At 35.1% G+C, this 13,269-nt stretch overlaps 1 long non-coding RNA gene across 1 annotated transcript; it reads right to left on the minus strand.

Annotated features, from left to right (window-relative positions):
- Positions 1–482: 482 nt before the first annotated feature.
- Positions 483–12,697, minus strand: LOC115933724 (uncharacterized). The gene is made up of 4 exons (XR_004069587.2): positions 12,380–12,697; positions 3,797–3,966; positions 1,712–1,802; positions 483–597 (listed from the first exon to the last, which is right to left on the minus strand). It is a non-coding gene; the product is annotated as an uncharacterized lncRNA (long non-coding RNA).
- Positions 12,698–13,269: the final 572 nt, after the last annotated feature.

Below are 13,269 nucleotides of genomic sequence, written 5' to 3' on the forward strand. Positions count from 1 at the left end.
TTACTACCTGACAATTCATGAACCAGGGTGACTATCAAGAAATGCAACAGGTTTAATTTTGTAATCACTAAGTGTGATCAGCAAAAGAAAAATTTTACAAGGCAATATAGCTAAAAGGTACATTATGGAGTATTGGTTTTGTTTTCTTTGGGTAGTTTGTTTTATCTATTTTAGATTTAAAAGCCCTAAGTACCCTTTAAAGGAATTTGGGTAAAATCCCCTTTTGTTTGCTCAAGGAATCAATTGTATGTTTTTAAGTTTTGGGGGTTTTTTTAGCAGAAGATGGGAGGGGACAATTTGGAAAATTATAATTCTTCCCTAAAATCAAAGAAGAAATTTTTGGAAATGAATTCTATATTTTTTTATTTAAATGGCTTTATTGTGCTAGATATATAATCAACCAGAATAGGTACCCTAAAATAACTTGAATCCCTGAAAAAGTTAAGAATAACAGGCACACATAAGCACAATGTTTTAAAACCGATAACTTGTTTTATTTTTGTCAGGTGATGTTGTTCTTGTCTTTGAAGTAGTGTTCTCTTTTTAAGCGGGATATGGAACAATGGTCTCACTTACTCCTGTTGACCTAGATTGGCACTATGAAGAAGCAAGAAAGCCAAAAATGGAACTACCTTTTCAAAGAAAATATTCTAAGATACCAAATCCAGTTCATAAGTAAAGCATATAAATACTGTCAAACTTTACTTCCCTGAGTACACTGATAGTCTGGGGTCTATTCAGCTGGCATGTAAGTCCCACATGGTGAGGGTCTTCTAATTCCATCTACCTTGAACAATAGTTTCTTTTAACAGTCTTAAGAGTGTCACTTTGCAATTAGAGATAAGGCTCTTATGCAAATACTCATGTCCCTAAAAAAGGTAACATTATGACTTAAATTCACACGTTGATAGAATACTATCAGATTTCTTCCAAAGAGAGTGTTTTGATGTAGAGCAGGTGATAAGCTGTCTCTATCCCAAATGAGAATGATAAATTATGGGAGTTAAACCAGTGGGATGAGGACCAGAGAGGTTCCTGAATAAAATGAAAGCACACATTTTTAAAGATGTCATTAAAATCCACCATAATTGCTTTTAAAATGCAGATTTGTTCAGCATTTGATAAAATGAGTTCCATTAATGCAAAAACAAGGGAATTTTGAACTGGGTCAAGTGGTGATGCTCAAAGTCAACTCTAAAAAGGATTGAGAAGACCATTCTTCTAAGAAACCCTAAAATTTTAGAGCACAAAAAGTACAGGGAAGTTATTGGAATCTTCAATAAAGTGTTAATTCAAGAAATGAAAAAGATATGATTCAACTTTGTAAAGAAATAACTTACCAAAAGAGGGTAACAAAGGAGAAGACGCCTGGTGAGCATTAATTTAGATACAGGACAAAAAAAAAACACTCTTATTATTTGGAATATTTTTCAGCAGCTACATGCAAGAGATTAAAAAGAAACGTATTTTGCTGGGGACCAGCAGGAAAACCAAACATAATCATTTGACTTTGGAATTGGGAGGTGAAAATAGGACAGATTAACCTAAAGATCTGTGATATCAAAGGTTGGATTCTGCAAGAGAGATCCATACTCTAAAGCAGAGTGATGACAGGTTGCATCTCAAGGGAAACATTTGGTGGTTAAACCAGTGCCAATAGCAGTATGATACTGTCTTTTTAATCCTGTGAAAAGCTTGTGGAAGTACATACCCAGTGTTTGTGAGAAGCTTCAACTCTTTATAAACCAAAATTCTTTCACAGTAAAGCAAAGTCTAATCATTTGCTTAACAATCCTGTTAAGCTGGAAAAAAAAAAAATAGAGGAACACATTACCAACAGATAGTAAAGGAAATAATCCAGAGAATTCACCTTCCCCATTTTTATAGCCAGATGGTTACAACCTAGGGAATTGAGAACCATATAGGGATAGAACTGGGGAGCCATTTTCTGTTTTATAACTCTGAAAGAGGGCGTGAGCTATGGAAAAGGGAATTGAATCAAAGAAAGGTCATTTACAAGTAGTAAAGTCAAATGTCATCTCCCCCAATTTTCATGACTGTGGTTTAGAAAAAGGTTAGCTTAATATAGAGCTTAGTGTGGCATTCTGAACTGTCGTAAGACATGATAAAGAAGAGAGTAACACCATCAGTGTATCTCCCCCAGCAGCTGTGCCAAAGCTTCACAAAAGTATTTAAAACCTGACGTCATGGTGAGGTACTAGACACCTGGGAAAGTCCCACTCAGTAGACTAAGAATATCACTCTAAGTCCTGTAAACTATATTGCAGAAATGGCCACATTGGAAGACTGTACTTTTAAAGTGTACTATTATTGAGAAATAAATCCATATGAAGAATCTATAGCATTTTAAATTGATGATATAACTGATTTCAATGAAGTTAGAGTATCAGTGGGACTAGGAAAGTCACATATATCATTTTTATAATTATATCCATTTATTTTGTGCCAGATACCATGGTAAGCATGTTACATGCATTATCTCATTTAACACCCACTGTCATTTTAAGAGAGGTAATACTACCCCATTTTTCACATGAAGAAAGCTTGGAGACAGTATTAACTTGTCCCTGGTCCCACAGTTTCAGAGCTAGACAGTGTCAAACACATGTTTTAAGTTCTAGAAAGCCCATATTCATAACTATCATACTATAGTCTCTCTAAATTGCCAATTATTTTCATCAATCATACAGACGTCTTACTGTAGTTAAATCCAGCCTTATGAGTAATACACAGTCCACCGTTGTATCTCTTGAAAGCATACTGAATGTCCAGGGTATTTTAAGAAGGTTAATTGAATGTGGTATCAACATAGAACTTTTTACCAAACCCAGTACTTATCTATGTGTGAAACATTACCTATTTGGCATTTAGTATGTTAATATCAGATGTTTATTAATATCTAGAGCTCTTCTCAATAAGTGAATGACATGAGAGAATCACTGAGAGTGAACTGAAAGAAAGTCACCCTATGAAGAGTTGAGTAACAATCAATGGTGACACAGAGATCCAGATAAGAACATAACTTTAAAGTCTGGGTCACCAAGCATATTTGCACATTTTATTTCAAAGGGGACCATTTCAGATTTATTACTCCCAGAAACAGATGGATCATACGGCTCCCTTTTGTAGACATACTTCACCTACATGTGTAAATAATGAATGCATGGCTTTCTGTGATAAACACTGTAATTGTAAATGGTTACGGCATTCTTAAACGATATTTCTCAGGAAACAGATTTTTTTTCCAGTGGAGAACAGCTCTCAGTTTATAGTAAAAGTCAAGTTGAACATTTTGCTAGGGTTTATACATGAAGCTTGTGAAATTAGAATGTTTCTCTTGTTTTTAATTTACAAATACAGTGAATACTGGAGTAGAGAAACATAACTATATTATTTTAATTAGGGTTTCCTATCCCATGCTTGTAGAAGTTACATATTTGCTCTCTTATTACAGGTTATTTTTTCTAAAAACAAAAAGAAATAATGCTTTTATTTGATAACAAAGACACTATTTACTTGACAAGCCAATCAGTGATTTTAGGGGAACTCTGCTTAAGGGTATTTTGAATAACCTAACCCAGAAGAGCTTCCTAAAACATCAGGTAGTAGCCAACAAATAAAATGAATATGGTATCTGGTATGTTCAAAATATATTGTTTAACATTTTCCCATATTTATGTTAGATGAATGTTTGGCATCAGACTGGTTGAATATTTAAAAAGGAAGGAATGATGTTCCTTCACAACGTAATATGGAAGACAGAGGAGTACCCTACCCCCAAGTCTTTGGAAATATTGCCTTCAGAGGTCATTCTTGATGTAAGGGGGACACTGCAGGCTGTCAGGCCTGGTACCATTAGGCAGTCTATCGTACACAAAACTCTTTGATCAGTTCTAAGCCCAACATTAGCAACTTTCTGATATTTTCACTCTCCATGTGATTTTCCTATGTGAAGGGATTATACATGATCATTATATTTTTATTTAAAAACAAATGATATTTCTGGTTTTTTTCCACCTATTTCTTATGAGTTTAGAAATGCATGGTTTTCCTTTCTAAGAACAGTACAGTACTGCATCTGTAAACTTGAGTTGAAGGCTAATGGCCAGTCTCTTGAAAGTGGAGCTCACTAAGGTCATGCCATTCGGCACTGTCCCTGTCACCTGGCCAGACTTCTCTCCTGACCCTCGAGAATATGGCCACCATCCTTCTACCTGCTTTAGAATGTCAGTGGATTCATAAGCAAGACAGCCTTCTTAAGTTGATTCATGAGGGACAGCAGTATTTTTGAAACAGCCTGTCTCAATGGAGCCCCGCAGAGATCTGAGAGGAAACCCAAAAGATCTAAGAATGAGAAAAGGAGAGATTAACACCATCAAATTCTGCCTGTAATAATGACAGCAGAGTTGTTGAGAAAGGAATAAGTGAGGGAATGGAGGCTGTCAGTATAGATGGTAATTTCAAGAAGTTTTGCTATAAAAGGAGAGGTAGAAGCCAGTAGCTACAGGAAGATGTGGGATTGAGGGGAGTTTCTTGTTTGTTTTCTTTTGTCTTTTAAGTAAGACCTTGACATATCTCAGTGCTAATGAGAAAATTGGTAAAGTGGGGTCCCTGAGGGAATAGGAAAGAAAAGAATCTATTGCGCAACTGGCAGGAGTAGCTTCAGCTAGAAGAGGACATACCTCATGTGCTTAGGATAAGTAAGAAAGGAAGGTTGAAGATGTAAGTAATTTTGTGCGTTGTCATGGTGGGAAGTTTAGGAAAGGTATGAAGAAGGTATCAATGTTATTTATTAAGGTTGAAAAGCCACTGGATTGAAAATATAAGAAGAGTGAATAAATTTGAAATAGTTGCTTTTATAAAAATAGAGAGAGGCTAACTGAAAAAAAATGTAGAAAAATAGGCAAGCCGAATAGAGGACCCAGTTGAGGCTGGTGACCACAAATAAACCATCAATAAGCTCAATGCTATAACTGTAACTGGGCTCACAGCCCAGATAGAATCTTGAAAAGAATGAACCACAGGATTGATCCAGTGTAAAAAAATCCACTGGCTGCGGAGCTGGAAGACATTGAATCAAAGAAGTTGAGCTTGACTTAAAGAAATGAATTGGAGTAATGGATCATCAAGTAAGCTATACAAAACAGAGAGGGTACTGACAGATAGAAGTAGAGGGGTACAGAGACCTCAATTGGGTCCCAGTGAGGCTAAATAATTTGCATAAGAGGGAATAGTGAGAGATAGGAAGGTATAGAAGATTGTGAACAGAAATTTCTGATGGAGAACAAGGTGCCAGAATCCAGAATGGAGGTTGGGAAGTCATGGCCTCTAGGGGGTGGAATATCAGAAACATGAAAGGATAATCGGGAGATGTAGCTCTTGGGGAAGAGAGGGAAATACTGAACTAGGTGCAAAAGTCTATGAAGAATGAATCCCTGGAAAACTGATAAATAAAAGCAAGGAGGAAGAATTGTGAGGTGGTAGCTGGAAAGCATGAGCATCAGAGGAACCGGGATTTTACATGAAAGTGTATATGTTCTGAAAATGTCTTTGGACTACATAGGGGATGCTGACTCCTTAGTCTAAACTTGAGCAAGGTGAATCAATAGAAAATGAAAAGCCTTCACTTGAGAGGACTATGGGTAAGTTGACCATATGAGCTGGTTTGCCAAGAACTGTCTCAGTTTATACCTGTGGTCCTGGCATCATTATTAATAGTACCCCCTTTTATTCTTAAGTGTCTTGGTTTCTGTGTGACATTACATGTTCATCCTAGATGAGAAGGAGTAATGACCTCAAAGAAGACCTTTTTCATTTAGGCAATGTTGTTTTTATGTTTGTTGTTGTTGTTTTTGAGACAGAGTCTCACTTTGCCACCCAGGGTGGAGTGCAGTGGCGCAATCTCGGCTCACTGCAACCTCCTCCTCCAGGGTTCAAGCGATTCTCCTGTCTTAGCCTCCTGAGTAACTGGGATTACAGGCATGTAATCCCAGCTAATTTTTGTAATTTTTGTGGAGACAGGGTTTCACCATGTTGGCCAGGCTGGTCTTGAACTCCTGACCTCAAGTGATCCACCTTCCTCGGCCTCCCAAAGTGCTGGGATTACAGACATGAGCCACCGCACCCAGCCTAGGCAATGTTTTTTTTTAAAGAGGTAGGAGGCTATAGATGGATTTACCTGTTTGTTTTTGGTTTTTTTTTTTAATTAAAAGAGGAGTTCCAGGGGCCATAATGAAAAAGCTTTGAGAGCATATTGAGCAGTGAGATATTGATTCAGGAGAAAGGAGGTTCTAAGCAGTGTTGTAATTGAAAGTGCAGAAGAAAGGAGTTAACCTCAGCTTTAGCTCCCATCTTCCATTTCAATCTTTGTGTCAACTTTCTCATTCTTTCCATCTGGAGTCAAGTGGACAATCAAGCCTTCATAGGTGAAATATGCCTGCTATTATTTATATCTTTGCATTGTTGCAAGTGATTGCAGCAGTTATTGTACTGCAAACTGACAGATACAGGTAAGAAAACTTTATAAACAAGAGTCCAAGTTCCTCCAGATCACTGCCATACAATGACTCCTAATTGAGATGATAACCTCCTACTATTTGCTTTCTTTTGCACTTATGTTTTGAGTGTTCTTTATTCTGAGCTTTGGCAGATTCAGCTCTGTCTCTGCCAACTCCATTACTTGCTTCAAAATCAGGGTAAAAAAACAAGGCAGCTTAAGGCCTCTGGATCATATGAAGACTGGTTTATTCATCGAAGTCACTAGATTTTGCCAAGCATTGTACACTGAGAGCTGATGACGAAAGGATTAGAGTACTCAAGTCAGATGCCAATGCCAAAAAGGAAGCAGAAATTAACCACCCTTGCTAAAAGCAAAATATTCTTATGTCTCTAGTCACAACCATAGGCTAAAATGCACCTTCAAAGAGCAGTATAACATGTAACCAAATTGTAATTGAAGATTCCTTTTTTAAAACGAAATGATCCCAACTCACTAAACACAGAAATCTTCATTACGACATCATCACAGGAGACCTTTAAGTCAATGAGGTCATTTGTATTTTAGTCTGCAAATAATATATTACTGTAATGCAATGAAGGCATAAAGCTTATTGATGTACTTTATGGAAATGTAGGTAAAGCCATTTCTCTGAGTTAGGGGTATTCTTCAATGACCGTGACAAATAAATTAAAATGGGGGATTTTTATTCACTTTCTAAAAAGTATTCTTTCCAGTTTACAAATAGACTGTCCACAGGAATTCTTTTTTTTTTTTTTTTTTTTTTTGAGACGGAGTCTCGCTCTGTCGCCCAGGCTGGAGTGCAGTGGTGCAATCTCGGCTCACTGCAAGCTCCGCCTCCCGGGTTCACGCCATTCTCCTGCCTCAGCCTCCCGAGTAGCTGGGACTACAGGCGCCCGCCACTGCGCCCGGCTAATTTTTTGTATTTTTAGTAGAGATGGGGTTTCACCGTGGTCTCGATCTCCTGACCTCGTGATCCGCCCACCTCGGCCTCCCAAAGTGCTGGGATTACAGGCGTGAGCCACCGCGCCCGGCCCACAGGAATTCTTAAAGTAGTAAGCCAACAGCATGAATTCAAAATGTGAATCATTTGTTTAAAAATCTGCACACAATTTTTTAGAATTACCTCATAATCAGCCTCACTGCTTAAAACCATGGTTCAAACTTGTTTTCTGTACCTAAATGATCCACATGTTAAAGATATTCCTATTTAATTCCATCTTTCATTGACAGAAAAAATTCTAAGCTGGACTCACCCCCCACTAGCTTCCCACTATGTTCTGCAGGAATATCAGAGTATTGGAAATGTTATAGCAGTTTGAAAAATATCCCCCTAGAACAGTATTTTTCAAATGCCTGGTTATAACCCATTAGCAGGCTGTGTGTATTTAGTCAGTCATAACTAGCATCTAAAAAAAAAATAGAATCGAATAGAGTACGTTTATCACACACAACAAAGATAAATAAAAGGTAACTTTTTGTATCAGAGGTATATCTATCTATCTATCTATCTATTGGCTCACCATGTAAAAGCTATTTTTACTCCCTATGGATTACATGGTCAAAAGAAGACTGAAAGCTACTGGCCAAGAGAATGCATAAACAAATTGAAGTGTATCATTTCATTGAAATATCGCACAGCAACTAAATACTACAACAAATACATATATATACACACATACATATATATGTACTACATAAATCAATACATATATAAATGCATAAATACCACCACAACAATCCCTAAAATATTATACAGGGTAAGATAAGTGAATTGTTAAAGGATTCTTATATAAATTTTTAATTCTTAAAAACATAGAAAACAATATGTATTGTTTTTGTACATATGTATATGTAGTAAAAGTATTATAAAACATAAAAGAAAGACACCACTTTTGGAATAGCAGTAACCTCCAGGGTGAGAGAGAGGAGGATGAGATGCATCTGCAACGTTTGATTTCTTAATAAACACAATTCTAGAAGACAGGAGACCTTTATTCTAATTCTGACTCTGCCATTACCTGACTGTTTTACTCTGATTGGGTGACTTCATTGCTCTTGTCCTTGTTTCTTCCTATGTGAAATGAAGGGATAATACCAGAGAATGATCAAAGAGTCAGGCTGAAGGAGAAGTGGATTTATGTAATGAAAATATTTACTCATCTAATATTTAACTCATAGAATTTAAATGATTACTCAAAGTTAACCAGCTAGCTAATGGTAGAACTCAGGCTAGATAGAGAGAACTCATCTGGAGTCATAGTGTTTCATTCTCTACCCTGTAATTATGCCTTTGATGAAAGATAAAAGGACATGGCATCATTTTATGTAGGACGGTAAAATAAGAGATTACCATTATCCTCATCTTACTGTATGAAGTGGGCCTTGTGACATATGCTACTGAAGGAGAGAATGAATATTTTGAAAAGGCCAAATATAATCGAATGTGTATATGTTTTCCCTGTTAAATTTTAAAAGCAGTGAAGATCACTGTCAAGTGAACCTTTAGTTTAGCTATGTTTTATCTTAAATAATTGATAGTAGACTCTAATCCTTTGATTTATAAATGGGAAAACATGAAATAGTTATTTTCAAGACTGATTTGTGGCTACTTTTTGAAGCTGGTTGATTGATTTATCCACCAGTACTTCCTACAAGAGTTCGAATTCAGGGTAAATTCAGAAAATAATAAGAGAAACTAAGATGCAAAGGGGAAAGAAAAATATCAAGAAATCTTGGTTATGAAAAAGCCACAACTGAACACAAAACTTACTTCTGCAAACATAGTAATCAGATAAAAGAGGAAACACAGTGTTGGTTACATAGCTCATATTGTCTGGGAAGCCTGTGAAATCATCAGCCCAGATTAAAAAAAAAAAAAATTCCAGGTCAGTACTCCAAGAGGAATTTGACCCAGGGGATACTGGCAAAAGTACCATTGGCTATATAATTATCAAGATCTTTCAATCCAGAAGGCCTGCTGTCAAATCCAGGCTCCTATGATTTACTCTGTTACTTAACAGTTGGACAAGTTTCTTAATAGTCTCAGTTTTCTCATCTGTTAATAGTAGATGAAAATAATAAAACTTACCTAAGTTTTGTTTTTAATATGGTTTACATGAGTTAATATTTATAGTTGATCAAATCAAGGCTTAGAGCAATGCCTCATTCATGGCTAAGGGTTTTATTTGCATTTCTTTGATAAGCAAATGAATATTCTAAATAGCAGTTTTACAAAGAACATTCTTAAATTAGTGTGATTGAAATTATTACAGTTAATTATTGCAGTGACATAAAAGCTGATCATTGTTTTGTAACTTAATTTTCTTTTCTTTTCTTTTTTTTTTTTCAGAGAGATAGGATAGCTCTCTGTTGCCCAGGCTGGGGTACAGTGTTGTGACTATATAGTTCACTGCAGTCTCGAACTCCTGGGCTTGAGCAATAATCCCACCTCAGCCTCCCGAGTAACTGGGACTACAGATGCGCACCACCACATCTGACTAATTTCTAAAACAACTTTTTTAGAGATGGGGGTCTCTCTATGTTGCTCAGGCTTGTACCTTAACTTTATATTGATTTCCTTCCCAATATTTAAAAACCTTTCCCAAATGTCTGATGTCATTTTTTTAAACGAACAAATCAAACTAATGAAAAACATATTTTCTTCCACATCAGAGTACCGATTTCTTATGCTTGCTCTTCAAAATGTAATACCCCAAATAATATATATCAGATTCAAATTTTTCTATCCAGACCTTGGTCAACTCTAAATTAGAGCATTTGTATAATGTAAGTGCCTAGAAAAACCTCACATAGCAACAATCAGCTGAACTAACCTATGCTTACATAGGGAGTGCAAAGTTTAGGACAACCTGCCAACTAAGTTTTCTCCTCCAAGGACTAAAAATTGCCTAGTTTTTGTTTGTTTGCCCTCACTGGGAGTCTTTAAAATGAAAAATTTTCGCTTAAGCATTTTTAAATGAAATCAGATCAAATATGCTCGAAAAAACTATAGACAAAAACCTATGTATATGGAAAGACAACGTAGTCTGTTACACTTTATTTATATACAGCTTTAATTCTGTTAAATTGCTACACCACATTTTTATTTTTGCCCCTGAACTATGCTGATACCATATACTATAAATGAATGCTTTGTAATTCCCTTTAGGTTAACTTATTTAGCACCTACTATCTACATCAATAATGTTATCATTTATCTCAATAAAATATATTTTTTCTTGTATGTGTATCCTATCTACACTGCTATGTTAGAGCAATTTTAGAGAAAGACTCAGTCAACTGTTTTTATAGTGCTCTTATTTCTTAATACAGTGCTTTAAACAGATTTGGTACTATCTTTGTAATAAAAATTATCATAGAGATAAAACCATTCATCAATAAAGTGTTATAAAATATTCCACTGCTGTCTAATCATTCATTCATTAAAAAGCACTTTCAATGCAGTTTCCTTTCTCTTTTTCTAAACTCAAATACCGACGCTCTTTTTAAATTTAGGCCTTTGCACTTTGTCTAAATTGACCAAGCTATTATGGTCTTCTGTAGTTCTTAAACAAACATCTATTTGGTGTCTCTTACATCTTTTCAGTGTTTATAAAAAGGCTGTCAAGTGTTTTTAGCCCCTTTTCAGAATTTATATTATCATAGTCTTTCAGTTCCTAATATACAACTCAAACACTGGTGTTCATTTAGAGTACTATCTTCATACTATGTACTTTAAAAAAAGTGAGCTTATGTCTTAAAATAGTATATGACTTCAATATGATAGCATAACTAGAACTAGGATTAAAGTCTAGCATTCAGAAACACCTGTTAACTTATTCTCAATTTCTTTTAACTCAGGCTACAGAACATAGTGAACTTTTACTTTTTTCTTGTTTATTTTTACTTGTTTTTCTATCATATAATTCTCATAATATTTTTTATTTCTAAATAAAAAATTAATTTTGACAGTAAATTGAATGTAAAATTGGACATACATACACTTAACAGTAACGCAGAATTGTAGCACAATATATCTTGGTCTTAATGTTTAATGTTTTCATGTAAAAGGTTATTTGGTGGTAGATTTCTTTAGGAACAGGATCTTAGGAGCCATCAAAATAGTTAACTTATCTCATTTTCACTCAGTTCAAATCTCTCATTTAGTTATAGCAGAACTTAAAATTCTTATTTGCAAATCCATGTTGCAAACTGGATGGAAGTTTATTTTTCATTGCAGGGAGTGAGAACTTTATTATAATTCATTCATTTTTGTCATTTAAACTTTGATTAATTCTAAGAATAGTTGAAGTTACTGTGAGAAATATTTGAGAATCTAAAGAATTAATTTAGGAGAGTCTCAATGACCAAGAAAGCATATAAGATTAAATTCAATGTGATGTAATGAAAACATTGTAATATATTTTGACACAACCCATTCATTTGATATATTGTTTATCATATCTATGTATTTCAGGAGGTCATAGTCATAAACTGTGAATATCCTTTTTTAAAATCTCTAATAATTGAAGTGAAATTAATTGTGATATGAAATAAAATTATAAAAAAAAATTAGTGTAGCTTGCAGATTATTAATTGTTATGGAACTTTTTGATGCGTTACTAAAAGTTGATATGTCACCACCCGTCTCCATGGACACAGTAATGTGTGTTTTAGAGAAATCATCTAGTATATCTTGTACTATGAGCCAAAAGATATTTTCAATAGAATTAATACATTATTGCTTAGATTTCTTTTTAACAAAGCAATTTTTTATCAAGACTTATCTAGCTAAGTACAATAACAACAATAGGAAGAAATCAGAATCTCTCTCATTACCTGCTTCTGTAATTGTGCATGCATAAAGTATGCCTGAAGGCTTTGGAAAGAGAGATTCTGCAAACTGAATACTAATTTTGTGAATACTGTAATTTCATGTCTGCCATCCATGTTCAAGCTGGTTGTGGCTTGAGGAGCAGCTGAGGCTTTATGGAAAACTTTGTAAAACATTCTATTTAGAAGCAATTCTTGTTCTTTGCATTATGTGCTCTGGGTATTTTTCTTCCTTTGTGTTTTATTTTGAGCGCATTTGTATGAAAACAAGATCTTTGTTTCTTACAAGCACATCTGCTCTTGCTGCTTATAGATTAGGAGAAGTCATCATCCTCTGTGACATCATAATCATTTCCATGGCAACCAGTTTGGCTTACTTTCTTTGAAAATGTAATAAAAAGTTACAGAACATTAGCAGCAGCAAAGTGTTTATCTCAAAACAGATACATAATAACTTCTTAGTGATCTGCACCCACTGTGTGTGGCCCATTCATTACAAGGCACCAAAGCTTTAGCCTATTGTGTTTAATTCCCTTAAAGTTCATGTGACTGTCAATTCCTGTTATTCACAATTTAGAGAAAATATAGAATGCTTGAGGAAACAAATTTTGAAGTGACCAATTTTATTGTACCTTAATGCCCTGTCACATGGCTTTGCTTAGTTCACTAAGGGAAAAAAAAAATATGTGAGACCTTGGTGTTTTATGTCCTACTGTAAATAATTATATCGATTTGAATAACATCTGGAAAAATCTTGAAGCCCTTTACTTGAAATGATTTTATGAACAGGCACTACATTCACTCAACCACTTTAGTAGTGTCACTAGTGTGATGAAATGTGGCTATGAAAGACCTCAGAACATAATCATTTGGATAGCCAGACAGCCAAGGCTGGT

This window comes from Gorilla gorilla, chromosome 11, assembly GCF_029281585.2.
Source record: "Gorilla gorilla gorilla isolate KB3781 chromosome 11, NHGRI_mGorGor1-v2.1_pri, whole genome shotgun sequence".
NCBI lineage: Eukaryota > Metazoa > Chordata > Mammalia > Primates > Hominidae > Gorilla > Gorilla gorilla.